The sequence below is a fragment of the Nilaparvata lugens genome, chromosome 12 (assembly GCF_014356525.2).
Source record: "Nilaparvata lugens isolate BPH chromosome 12, ASM1435652v1, whole genome shotgun sequence".
In the NCBI taxonomy this organism is placed as follows: domain Eukaryota; kingdom Metazoa; phylum Arthropoda; class Insecta; order Hemiptera; family Delphacidae; genus Nilaparvata; species Nilaparvata lugens.
The window spans coordinates 13,247,692-13,262,493 of NC_052515.1; the positions used below are offsets into that span (position 1 = coordinate 13,247,692).

Genomic DNA, 14,802 nt, shown 5'->3' on the forward strand with positions numbered 1-14,802 from the left:
CCACCCTACCACAAAACGTCTTCATATTTGCCCGTGATAACATAAAACCCGAATTAGGGTCCCTCTCTTTATTTAATTTTCCTACTGTGCGTATATTCAATATGCGCCGATTTGAATTCAATAATCGTACTTACCAATTCACTTCGTCTTCTTCTCATTGCGTTATCTTATTTTACATCGTCTTCTTATCCTTATTCCTCATCTTCTACTTAATCTTCGTCTTTTTCTTCTTCTTCCTTTACTCCTTCTCCTTCTTCCTCATTCTCTTAATCTCCTTCTCCTTATACTCTTTTCCTTCATCTCCCTCTTTTTCTTCTTCTTCTACTTCCCCTTTTTCTCATCTTCTACATCATCATCATCATCATCATCATCATCATCATCATCATCATCATCATCATCATCATCATCTTCTTCTTTTCTTCTTCTTCTTCTTCTTCTTCTTCTTCTTCTTCTCTTCTTCTTCTACATAATCATAATCATCATCTCATCATCATCATCATCATCATCATCATCATCATCATCATCATCATCATCATCATAATCATCATCATAATCATCATAATTATCATCATCATCATCTCATCATCATCATCATCATCATCATCATCATCATCATCATCTTCTTCTTCTTCATCTTCTTCTTCTTCATCTTCTTCTTCTTCTTCTTCTCCTTCCCCTCCTTTCTCATCTTCTTCTTTTCTTCTTCTTCTTCTCCTTCTTCTTCTTCTTCTACCACTTCCTCTTCTTTCTCAACTCCTACATCATCATCATCTTCTTCTTCTTCTCCTTCCCCTCCTTTCACATCTTCTTCTTTTTCTTCTTCCACTTCTTCTCATTCTTTATTCTCTCTTTTCAGCAATATCAATCCAATCATAGCCGTATCAGCAGAAAAGCTTTCTTTTCCAAATAATCAATTTTTCCTCCTTCTTCTTCCACTTTGTCTTCTTCTTTGCGTGTGTACAAAGCGAGTTAATAAAGAATGAGAGAACGTGATTGGTTGTGACGCCGGGAAGGAGAAAGGGAAAGACGTAGGCTTCATTTAATTGAAATATTAGTGGAGCTGAATGCATTGGGAAAAGAACGAGTTTTAGAGAGAGAAAGAGTGAGTGAGAAAGAGTGAGTTCTCCATTCATGTGAGTTACAATATATTCTGGCTCATACACTAGATAATGAGAGAGAGAGAAATTATGTTTGAAAATAATGATTGAAAGAGAGAGAGTGTGTGAGAGAGGAGAATGTGAGTGAGAGATACAGTGATTTGAAGAGATTGATTGAATTGATTGAGTACTTTATTGATGTAGATTACAATATATACTGGCTTATATACTCAAATACAATAGCTTACAATACAGAAAAATTATAGATGAATTTACATAATATAGACTAAGAAAATATTATTGAACTGTATATGATATGAAAAAGCAATTTTTAATATAATAACTATAGATAATGTTTATATTGTTATGCATCTACATAAATTAGCGGAGCTTTGGACATATCAATGTCCATTCTTCGGAAAGAATATTGAAAGTATCCTCCCCACTAACTCTACCAAAACAGAGAGAGAGAGAGAATAAAAAAGAGACAGTGGGAAAGAGAAGAAGTCCGATACAGAGATCGAGGAAGAGAGAGAGAGAAAAAAAGAGAGCGAGAGAATAAATGGTTGTCAGGGGTGAAAAGAGGGAGTCTGATTCAAAGAGATTCATTGATTGACCTAATTATTTCAATAATTGATAAAAGAAATAAGAACATTATACCATAGAGAAACAAAGCTTAAGTAGATATCCCATGGTATAGGGAATTTATGTCGCAACTTTTACTGTTATTTCAAGCCGATTACTGTCGATTATTGTCAATTTTTACTGTTCTGTTGGGGTGATAGTGTATGAACGGCACATTTGAGAGACTACCAGCGTCACACAGCTTCACGGGAAAGAACTACGTGACTATCGGCTTGAGATAACAGTAAAAGTTGCGACATAAACGCCTTTACCATGGGATATCTACTTATGCTATTGTTTCTCTATGATTCTACTCACATGGACTACTTCTGTACAAACAATATAAAAACTTGTAGTACCTTTTATTATTGAAAACTTTAAAATATTTAAAATATTTCAACAACTAATTTCGATCATCAATGACCTAAGTTATGATCGAAACTAGTCGTTGAAATATTTTGAAGATTTTTCAGTTTTTAATAATAAAGGGTACTACAAGTTTTTATATTGTTTTTATTAATTTATACATAAATATTTCACATTATTATCACTAAAATAGCAACAATTTGAATGTGCTCAGCATTATTTGTGAATAACATAGATGCTTCTAATTCAAACAATGCTGACAGATTGTAGTTGATCTCACTATATCACCAAAAACTAGGCTTATAATAATGATGCTGATCTTGCCGAATTTCTGTTATCCAATTGATGGCCTACTCAATACATAATGACTACGGTCATCACTAATTATGAACGATATAATTGGTTTTCAAGGTTGATGAGAGTGTTTTCAATGCCTTGTTGATATCAATGCAAATTGATATCATATCAAAAATAATTTAATGAAGGTTATATCATAGAGAATTGATAGCATAGATATCCCATGGTATAGGGCGTTTATGTCGCAACTTTTACTGTTATCCCAAGTTCACGTAGTTCTTTCCTATGCAGCTGTGTGACGCTGGTAGTCTCTCAAATTGTGCCGTTCATACACTATCACCCCAACAAAACAGTAAAAATTGACAATAATCGACAGTAATCGGCTTGAGATAACAGTAAAAGTTGCGACATAAATTTCCTATACCATGGAATATCTACTTACGCTATTGTTTCTCTATGGTTATATCATTGAATTTGAGAGGTTGATAATAAGGGTATTATTGGGATGATGATAATTGACCGAACGAAGTGAGGTCTAAGATTCAAGTCGACGGTTTGGCATTTCTCTCAATGATAAAAATAATGTTTAAATGTTTATATGTTGCGCATTCACGGCGAAACGCGGTAATAGATTTTCATGAAATTTGACAGGTATGTTCCTTTTTAAATTGCACGTCGACGTATATACAAGGTTTTTGGAAATTTTTCATTTCAAGGATAATATAAAAGGAAAAGGAGAAAGGAGCCTCCTTCATACGCCAATATTAGAGTGAAAATCAGACTATAGAATTATTCATCATAAATCAGCTGACAAGTGATTACACAGATGTGTGGAGAAGCCAGTCGTCTATTGCTGTATTTCCAGAAGGTCTATAGTTTCAATCAGGTACTTGTGGATGAGAATACTGCGTGAGGTCTACTGTTCACTGAACTACTAGTATAATGAAGGTCATATCATTGAATTTGAGAGGTTGATAATAAGGGTATTATTGGGATGATGATGATAAGGCTGATATAAGTGTATTTTCAACCACATGTTAAAACAAATTTGATATCAAATTATATGATGTAGGTTATAGAATTGAACTTGCATTATATTGAATAATATAATGGAGGTTATATCATTAAATTTGAAAGGCTGATAGTGGCCTAAGGGTATTATTAGGCTGATAATTTTTGTGAATTTAAAGTTTGTTTCATGTTTTTACAAAAGTTTTACTATCAATCTATCCAAATTTAAAATTGATTGTTTTATTCTAATCTATATTCTCAGATTGTGATTTGTTGTAGAAAATTGAAATGGACATAACCTATGTATAATATTTTGAAACTAAAGTAGGAAATTGAAGAAGTTTTGGGCAATAGCCTGTTTTTCTTTTCCGATCCTTGTATTGTTTGTGCTAACCTAATAAATAAATAGGTAAATAAATAGATAATAAGGATAATATAAGGGTATTTTCAACCACAAGCAAATTGATATCAAATAGTATAATGAAGGTTATTGGGTTGAACTTACAAGGCTGATAAGGGTGATTGCAATAACATGTTGAAGGGAATTGATATCAAACAATATAATGAAAATTGAAGATTTGATTCAGAATGGCTGATAAGGGTATTTTCAACTACTTGTCAAAGCAAAGGGAGGTGAAAAAATTGAATTTTGAATATCGATAACACTATTATTAGCTGTTTCCCATGAGGAATTCAAATTGATATCAAATAATATAATGAAAATTGAAGAATTGATTCAGAATGGCTGATAAGCGTATTTTCAAATACTTGTCAACGCATAGGGAGGTTAAAAATTGAATTTTGAAATAGCTAGAACAGTATTATTAGCTGTTTCCCATGAGGAATTCAAATTGATATCAAATAATATAATGAAAATTGAAGAATTGATTCAGAATGGCTGATAAGCGTATTTTCAAATACTTGTCAAAGCATAGGGAGGTTAAAAAATTGAATTTTGAATATCTAGAACAGTATTATTAGCTGTTTTCCATGAGGGATTCAAATTGATATCAAATAATATAATGAAAATTGAAGAATTGAATATTAGAATGGCTGATAAGGGTATTTTCAACTACTTGTCGAAGCAAATGGAGGTTAAAAAATTGAATTTTGAATATCGATAACAGTATTATTAGCTGTTTCCATGAGGAATTCAAATTGATATCAAATAATATAATGAAATTTGAAGAATTAAATATTAGAATGGCTGATAAGGGTATTTTCAAATACTTGTTGAAGTTAAATAATAAGGGAGGTTATAGAATTGAATTTTGAAGATCGATAACAGTATTATTAGCTGTTTCCAATGAGAATTTGAGACTTCCCAAATGTGATCCTATTGACCTGAGGCTACGTATTATGTTGATATAACATTATTTTGTGAATCATAAAAAATTTCCAAAATGAAATTCAGGTTCGACAATCGATTTTATAATTCATAAGTACAGAAGGAGTGACTTCTATATTGTTATTATTGAATAGATGTTTTCACAAGAAAATTGATTCGCAAAAAGGAAGTTTCCAATATTGTCCAGAGGTGGAAGATTTACTGGAAATTCTGCATATTATTAAAAAAAACTGGTTTTGCACCCAAGGTTGAAAAAAAACCTCGAACATTGAAATGATTCCGCTTGATAATGTATCACGGTTTGATTTCAGTAATTGAGAATGTCCAAGCTCCAAGTTACCCATTCCATAAACAAATCTCTTCTTCTTCTCTTACAAACAAGGATTAGGCTTAACCTGTTCCGACTCACATCTAGCCAATTATTCAAATAAACATTAAAAAATCCTATTTTTGCCACCGCTTGCGTGGTCTGCCAACATATAAACAAAATCTGATATATTTTTAATAAATTATCAATATATGGATCTCTAGATTTTCTCAATCAGATAAATATTTGTGGTTTGTCACTTTTGGTTGATTATGGTAATAATAAATGAATGAAGTTGAAGTTGAAGTTTTTGAAACGATGAATCGTTGATTTTTGAATTATAAACTCCAAAATCCAAACCTACTTTCATAAATCTCCCAAACACTCTCTTTGGTGAGAGTTAGTGGGGAGGATATTTTAATATTCTTTCCGAAGAATGGACATTGATATGTCCAAAGCTCCGCCAATTTATGTGGATGCATAACAATATAATCATTATCTATAGTTATTATATTACAAATTGCTTTTCATATCATATACAGTTCAATAACTATTTTCTTAGTCTATTATTATGTAAATTCATCTATAATTCTGCTGTATTGTAAGCTATTGTATATAGTGTATTAACCAGTATATATTATATTGTAATCTACATAAATTAAGTACTCAATCAATCAATCAAACCCACAAATACTGAGGCTGAGAAAAATCCCTCACCTAAATATTCAACCCTACAAGACCAACAACACAAGCTCCTTATTTTTCACGAACCTTTTTCTCCTTGGCAAACAAAGAAAATTTTCCCGTAGGTGAGATGTTGCAACCCACATGTCAATCTCCATTTTCGTGATGTGAGCTCTTAAATTTTCCACACATGACGTCAGCATGTGTGGGCGATGGTTCGGATGCTCCATATTTTATACATGTGCCACAATTTTTTTCTCCTCAACAACACCATACGAGATTTATCAGCACATGACACATGTATCTATATCTATATGTCTATGTATCTACTATATATTTATGTTTATCTATATATATGTGTATCCATATCTATATATCTATTATTATGTTCATCTATATGCGAAGATCCACATATATATTATCATGTACATATGTATCTTATACGGGAGGGGAAGTAACCAGAACGTGAGTTTCAAGCTAAAAAGCGAATCAACAACCAATACGTCATCAACACGCACACGAACATCGATATCTCGATGGTGGCATATCGATATGTTGTATCGATATTGAGTGCATATCGATAGTGCTCATCACTGTGACACACCATATGAATTCGTCACGTATCCAATGAACATGCATGGCAGATATAAAAATTGGAACTGTATTTTAGATAAGATTCCTTGCATAGAAACTGGGAATAGATTTTGTTGTAATATATTCATACTATGTGAGTTGATGTGAACCGGTACTATACGGAGAGTCGATTCTATAGAGATGGTATTGATTTTGAGTGGATTATTATGAGGTATGAAATGATTTTCATTAATTTTTTTCATATTTTCAATTCCAGAACCCACAAAAATATGATTGTTCAGAAAAGTATCAGAAGTTGAATGAAAAAGACTAAGAAATTGTCAAAAAACCACTGATTTATTGATAATTAGAAATTTTTATATCATTTCTAATTATCAATAAATCAGTGGTTTTTTGACAATTTCTTAGTCTTTTTCATTCAATATGAATAATTACCACAATATCAACTTCTCAACTACACAAAAAGGATCAGAAGGCCTAGCCCAGAACTGTTCCATTTCTGAATTTTCTTGGAGGTATCATAGATGTTGAGTGACGGAGGTTATGTTAGTCATAATTATTTTATTATATCATCTTATAGATCCATTTTGTTCATTATAATGAATTGAAAAACATACCAAGAGTTGCGAAATGATATAAAATTCGTCAGTCAGCTCACTCACCTGGAAAAGAGAAAAAACTTGGATTAATTTTAAAATATTGAAAATTTCAGATAAATTTTATTCACCAAACTTCCAAATAATATACTAATCATGACGATTCTCTAATATTTCAACAGACTCATACCTTGAATAAAAGATTTTCCTATACAATATTAGTATACATTATGTAGACTCCCACATTTTTGTATCGTTATCACTTTAAGGGAAAGATAAACATAAGTTGAAATGAGAAAATATATATGATCCTCTCAAATTAATTACATTGAAATTAACAGATACTGAAAATCCAAACTAGATTTCTACTAGATACTTCCATCGAATCAATCACATCTAATCGTGTCTGAAATTTATTTATACATATTATTAAGTGATATATGGGTAGGCCTAATTATTCTAGTAATTATTTGTAATTAATAAATCATAATTGTATGGAGAAATTTATCAATTCCATTCATAATTTATTTCAGCCAAGATCTATAAATACAGGTGATGACACTCGTGTTCCTTATGGAGCGGCCATTTTATGGGGTCTTTATGGTGCTACATTTGAAAATCCAATCCAATTCAATTTGCTCGTAACAAAATTATGCATTTTAAAAACAATATTCCAGTTCAGATAATATGTGAATTCAGGTTTTCAATATTAAATAATGAAATTTCAATAATAAATGCTTCAATTATTCGTTTATTTATTATTAAAAACTGTTCTTATTCTTGTAACTCAAGGATTATGATTCATAAGGCATTGGGACAAGACAGAAATATGCGAGGCAAACTGAATCCATGAAAATTGATTGCAAAGCAGGGTAGAGAATTTCTGGTTTGGTACCTGTTTTCCAAGGTACCTAGAATACCTAGAATGTACTCCAGGTACATACATGGCTGTTGTCCAAAAGAAAACATATCAGTTGTTGTAAGATTGTAGTAATGTTTGGCTTTGAAGCATCTATATTTAAAAATCTTTTCTGTGAAAATAATTAAGGATTGAAAATTTTCTGAAGTGAACAACTACAAGACTTTACCTATTTCGGACTATGTGTAACCTTATCTAAATTTGGGAGAGGAATAGCACAAGGTTACTTCATTTTTTCTCACCCTATCATTTTTATGATGTACTTATTGTATGAATCGATGAAGAATAAAATTAAAAGAATAAAGATGCCATAATTTACGAATCACAAATGGATTGAGAAAACATCAATTTTGACCAATTTCAACTCAAACAATCTACAAACAATCTCTGGGGAAAACAATCCTCAGATACAACATAATCATACGATACCATAATGTGTGAATCACAAATAAATTAAGAAAACATCAAAATGACCAAATTCCCATCCAAATAATCCACAATCTTTAGCTGTTAATTCTGTACTATACACCATATACAACCCACACCATATGGAAGAGCACTATCTTTATCACAAACATCCGTTTCCTGTGACACTGATAACAATTAGTGAGAAATTCCGCCAACTGTCAACAAAAATAGCCACTCTATAGTGATAATTCACTACAATCTGTCAGAACTAGTTGCACGGAAAGCATTGATGCTATCAATTCAAAACACTGACACTTCAAAGTTGATATCTGTGAGAGTGTGGATCACTATAATCTGTCAGCATGAGTAGAATGGAGCGTTTTAATGTTAGTAAATGGAGATTGATGACAGAAGAAAGTGATCTCACTCTTGTTATATTCATTACAAACTGTCAGCATAGTTTGAATAGGGTATTTTAATGTTATTAAAGGAGATTTCTGACAGTTTAAAGGGAATTACACTGTATAGTATCAGTCGACAGCAATTTATTAGGATGAATGGAGTTGGCCATGTCTAATTAGTTCGCAGAAACAATTACTGTACAGCTAATCAACAACATTATTTGATCGGCCAAATATTTGCAGTGTGATGTAATCATTCTGACACTACAGGAAATAAAATTGGTTGTAGAATCAGTCTCTGCTATGCTATCGCTATAAATATTTGGAGAGAAGTATAGTGAGATGATTCACTCTAAACTTTAGTTAAAACAAAAGAATAGTTGAATAAGTTTAACTTTAGTTGAAATTATCTATATACAGAGTGGATGAAAAGTCCGAGAACGGCTTAATATCTCATACACAAAGTTAATTTGACGGTGAATGTGATTGGGGATCCTAATCAAATTGAAGATTCTACTTTACTATGAGTTTAAAAATCTGGTTCGCCATCTTGGATCCGCCATATTGAATACAATTCTATTTTTTTAAATAGTAAGATGGTCATGCGATACATGATTTCGATACGGAATTTCAAGAAAAAATGAATGGCGAAAACCGTACATCGATATCTCAAACTGTTTAGAAGATATTCACATCATTAACCAATACCACTTATGTATTTCATTTCTGATTTGCATGGTATTGATTAATAATGTGAATATCTTCCAAACAGTTTGATTTGTTTGTTTGTTTATTCCCTATATACTCGAAAACTCCTTGACAGAACGACATGAAACTTTGTGAATATGTTCTGTGAATATTGGGGTTGGTTTCTGACCAGAAATTTTAATAGGGGGGCTAATAATAATTATTTATTTATCCATTTTACAGACCTATGTTTTCGAAATTTTCGGCTAAGCGGCCACCGAAGATCGAAAAGATGATCATGATTCAAGATCATATTGTGATAATATGATTTAGCATCTTAAGATACCAGCTGCAATAAACACGTCACCCTATGATAAATTGTGTACTGGTATTAAAACGGTAGTTTGGAGTTGAAGTGTAGTTGATTGGTACCAGCTGTAGATAATGGTTCCTTAGAAGACCTATATTAATAATTATCACTTCTCTATCATTGAGAAACTGGAAAATATTAGAAAAAAATATTCACCTCATGAAAGAGAGTTGTTCATATTGCATTCATTGATTACTGAAGAGTGACAGACTAAATAATTTTTTTTCAATTTAGCTCAGCTAAATTCATTCTAAAATGGAAGATGGAATTCTGTGTAATTCATCGTACATCGCATATTTCCTGGACCATCTATCGACAATCAAAAGCTATGAAAACATTGAATTCATCTTTGAAAAGCTGATTTAACCTATCTATTTTTTTCAATTAAACATTTTACTGATAGATATTACTACCAATTGATTGAGAATAATATGTTTTCGGAATAATAAATGCTGCATGACTAAGCACATAGGAAGTCCGTATTGAGTTGTAAATGAAAAAATTGATTGTCAGATAAATTTTTCATGATTCACCAAATAAAGTCGAGTGTGATATGAGATACATTGACTTTTTGTCGGTACGAAGTTCACCGGGTAAGCTAGTAGTTAGATAAAACTATGGTTAGTCTCACTTAAGGTGCGTACAGATATACGCGCCGCGAACATGAGCAATTCACTTTTAATCAGCTGATTATATCTGTATTTTTACAGAACGGTAAGATACAGATATAAAAAGCTTGGCATCAGCTGATTAAAAGTGAATTGCTCATGTTCGCGGCGCTTAAATCTGTACGCACCTCTAAAATAGCATAAAATAGGCTAAGAGGACTTGAACCAGTGACGTCATAAAGCTGCAATATCAGGCAACACTTGTATTCCAGAGACAGCTTATCGATTTCAGACAGCTGTATTTATAGAGGTCACCGTTATAGCTTATAGCCCAGTCTAGTACTGCAATACAATACGCTACATACACGCGGCAATGCTATTTCATGAGCACGGCTATCATGATCATAATAACATCAACATTATGATAGTTGTCGACATCTTGATGATCCACATCAACAACATCATGATGATTATCGTCAACATCCTCATTATCATCATCTACATTATCATCATCACCTTCATCATATCAATCTATATCAACTGTTTGTATCACAAAAAAGCTTGATGTTTCTCCAGCATAAGAAACAATGATCATCGTCATCATACACACTTCATGCATGTTTTGTAATCAACGAGAAGCCTCTAATATAAAATAAACAACCAATAACAATATATAAACCACTGAGAAATGAAATTTTGATAATAGAGGATTTAATCTCAAATAGAGCAGCGAAAAAACGTAAACAACAAAAGATCGCAGTTATAAAAAACCTAACCTCAAAACATTCTAATGGAATTAAGTTTGTTTGATACGCCATTTTATTGTCTTTCTTCTTCAGGGCTACGTTTAATATGAATAAAAATATAAATCTCAGAACCCGTTAAAATAATTTTGTCACAGAATAATTCAAAAGGTTACTCACATTTATATTTCAATGAAAGCCTCTTTATAAATGATGACACAACAATGTACGAATATGACGTCATGTGTATCTTGCATTTTTATGGACTAGCAAATGATGGCGGTCAGACAAACTTATGTTCTTCTGACCAAAAACTACACAACATTTTGAATAAATTGAAAAAAATATAGTGTATATGTGGACATTTAAGCCTCATGAGCTTTATATGTGTTGATATCTGCCATACGCGAAATAATAAGTAAATAGTCATACATAATCTCCGTTAGTGGTCAGCCTCAGACAGACACTGAGGCTCGGTTGCACAAAAGCCAGTTGAATTTTAACCGTGATTAATTCCAGGAGAACCAATCAAAGAAGGACTTTTAGAAAAGACGGCTTCTCTGATTGGTTCTAGTGGAATTAATCACGGTTAAAGTTTAAGCGGCTCTTGTGCAACCGGCACTAGGACTCTCCTACATTCCCCCTCTAATATACTACTTCCACTACCCATCCATCATTCATCCCCATCCCACCCACGATCCTCCCCCTACCGCTCATTCAATCCCAAATTACAAATCTAAAAGAAAACAAATAATACAAATCCAAAGAAAAGTCACTCCAGAGAAATTCATTCATATCTCCCATTCCTTCCTCACAACAGCTAACATAATATAACCTCTCACCACACTTTCCCGCTCTTTTCTCCCGCCAATTTTTCCCGCGCTTTTCCTACCAAGAAACCGCCGCCATTGAACAAAAAAGCGCGCGCTTTCTGAAGATGTTCGCAGTTTGATATTTTCACGCTGTGTGAAAAACTCTCTCCCTCACAGAAAGAATAAAAAAGAGACTTGAATAGAAAGGGAAATTTTCTCACCCTACAAAAAAAAATTGAATAAAGAGGGAAAATATAAAAAATGGAGAATAGAGAAAGAAAGAAACACAGTTACAAACGCTGCTCTCTAATTCAATTAAGTTGTTTATAGCGTGGCTCGCCGTGGCGGAGGAATATTGTTATTGTATGGAAAGCGCGCGGAATTGGCTTTGTAGGTTAGAATTTCTGTTCCATTTTCCTCCTTGTTGTGAAGTGGTGGCCTCTCCGTTCACGTGGAACGGTCAGCAAACCTCATAAATAACACAAATACTCCCCCATTCAGCTAATACTGACAGTCAAAAATTCCATGAGAGATCCACTGTCAACTGGCAGTGAACCTCCGTTAATAACGTCAACCCTTTTCATTCAACTATTGCTGACAGTTTAAAGTGAATTATCAGTTGAAGTTTGAAGTGAGATCCACTTTTAACTGGCAGTGAACCTCCATTAATAACATCACCACTATTCATTCAACTATTGCTGACAGTAATAAGTGAATTGACAGTTGAAGTTCCATGTGAGATCCACTTTTAACTGGTAGTGAGCCTTCATTAACAACATCAACGCTTGCCGTTCAAATATCGCTGACAGTTTAAAGTGATTTGTCAGTTGGAGTTTCTAGTGAAATCCACTTTCAATTGTCAGTGAACCCCCGTAAATAGCATCAACACTTCCCGTTCAATCACTACTGACAGATCATAGTGAATCTCATTCTATAGTAGCTTTTGAAAAGCGTTTCAAACGTTGTTTGGCGAATATCATTGGGGATTATTGTCTGTCGTGTATCTCCCTCCTGCTTTTCCAAGTTTTTCCTGGCTTCCTTTCTATTCTTACTTCTTTTTTTATTGGTTTCCTGGTCCTTTCACACAGTTTTTTCTGTCAGAATTATTACGTGGTTTTTTTATGAATCAGTATTGTGAGATCCATGCTATTCAGGATTGTGTAGATGATTCATTCATTGAAATGTTATTTTTTTACAACTGCGCATAAAGAAAGAATTTACACACTCAATTCTCCTCGTAAAACAGCTCATTTCTGAGGAGAATCTACTTTTTCGCTCGCTAAGCATCCGCGCATGCGCAGTAGATTCACTTTACGCTCCCAAATCATTCGCGCATGCGCAGAAGAGTTTCTTTACGCTCCCTAATCAGCTGATTGTAAGCAGCTCGCCAAAAAGTCAGTTCTTAACCTAAAAAGTCGGTAATTGTAACTCCGCCGATATAAGTAATTTGACAGGTTTGGGCAGTTGTAGAAAAAAAATTGTATGTAATTCGCGCGTAATGCTTCTTTAGCGCTCTTGCAAAATTATCACGCTCCGCTTTGCGTCGCGTGATAACTGTTTTGCGCGAGCGATTAAGTCGCGCATTACGCTCTTAATACATAAATAGCTACTCTGTGTTCATTTTTATCCACGTCGATATTGTGTATCCACGATAACAACAATAAAACTTATTGTAAACTTATAATAAAAATCACAATATTTGTAATTTATTTAATTCAATTTAGAAGTATTTTTTCAATTTAAAAATTAAAACTTTTCTCTGCTTTCAACTCGATAAGCTATTGATGATAGTAGCATATAGCTGTTTACATCAAATTATTTAGCATTGTCGATACAACAACCCAAACCGCCATTAGTCGTTTATACACCGATATCTCGCCGATACGTCAGGACAGGACAAAATTTACTCTGATGGACAATATTATAGGAGACTGTGGTTTATAACTGCGCGAGGTCTACTGTTCACAGAACTACTAGTTTTATAAAATTGAGATAGAAAGAAGTTTTTTATTTTGGACTGTAGTCTGTTTCTTCGTCCTTGAGTTGATTGTGAATGATAAATGGATAAATAAAAAAAAATAAAAATAAATAAATGAATAAATAAATAAATAAATAAATAAATAAATAAATAAATAAATAAATAAATAAATGAATAAATAAATAAATAAATAAATAAATAAATAAATAAATAAAATAAATAGATAAATAAATAAATTGTCATCACAGCAAAAGGCTTAGAACAAAAGTTTTTAGAGTTGGATTTCTGTATCTTCGATTTTTGCTTAATCCTCCTCCTCCACTACCTCCTTCATCTCCTACCCTCCTCCTCATACTCCATCACCCTCCTCCTCCTCCTCCACCACCTCCTCCACCTCTTCGGAAGACATGAATCAGTTCCAAGATTATCATTTCAACCGAAAGCGAAGCAATACTAACACACCCATCTCTCCCATATAACTCTACACCGAGTTTCACTTCAAATTGTCAGCATTTGGCTGAATGGCAAGCATTGAAGTTTTTCACAAGAAATACTGACAACACTAAGTCAATCTTTGTAGTAGTGAGCTTCACTATAGACTGGCAGCATTTGTTGAATTGGATCCAGTGATGTTATCTATACGAAATTCTGTCAGTTTAAATTGAAACCAACCAACCAACAAGAGCTTAGCTCCTGGACTTAAGCCAAACTTTCTCCCCACCTAATATCTACTGTGCCTGCAATTTATTGTAGTTTATTAACATTTTGCCGTAATATATATATTTCGGAAGAAATATGCTGCTGAATGGCTGAGATTTTCTCGGAGATTATTTTCTCCACGTAGTGCACGTTCCAAGAAAAATTGCTTGATAGGAGAGGAAGTCGATTTTGAGACGAAATTTATCAAAGCTGGTGCAAGAAAAATTGCTCGAAGTAGATTTTGAGGAGAAAA

At 33.0% G+C, this 14,802-nt stretch overlaps 1 protein-coding gene across 2 annotated transcripts in view; it reads right to left on the reverse strand.

Moving 5' to 3' along the window:
• The window catches only part of LOC120353824, a 555,685-nt gene that overhangs the window by 194,943 nt on the left and 345,940 nt on the right, over window positions 1-14,802 (reverse strand). The window lies entirely within an intron of this gene.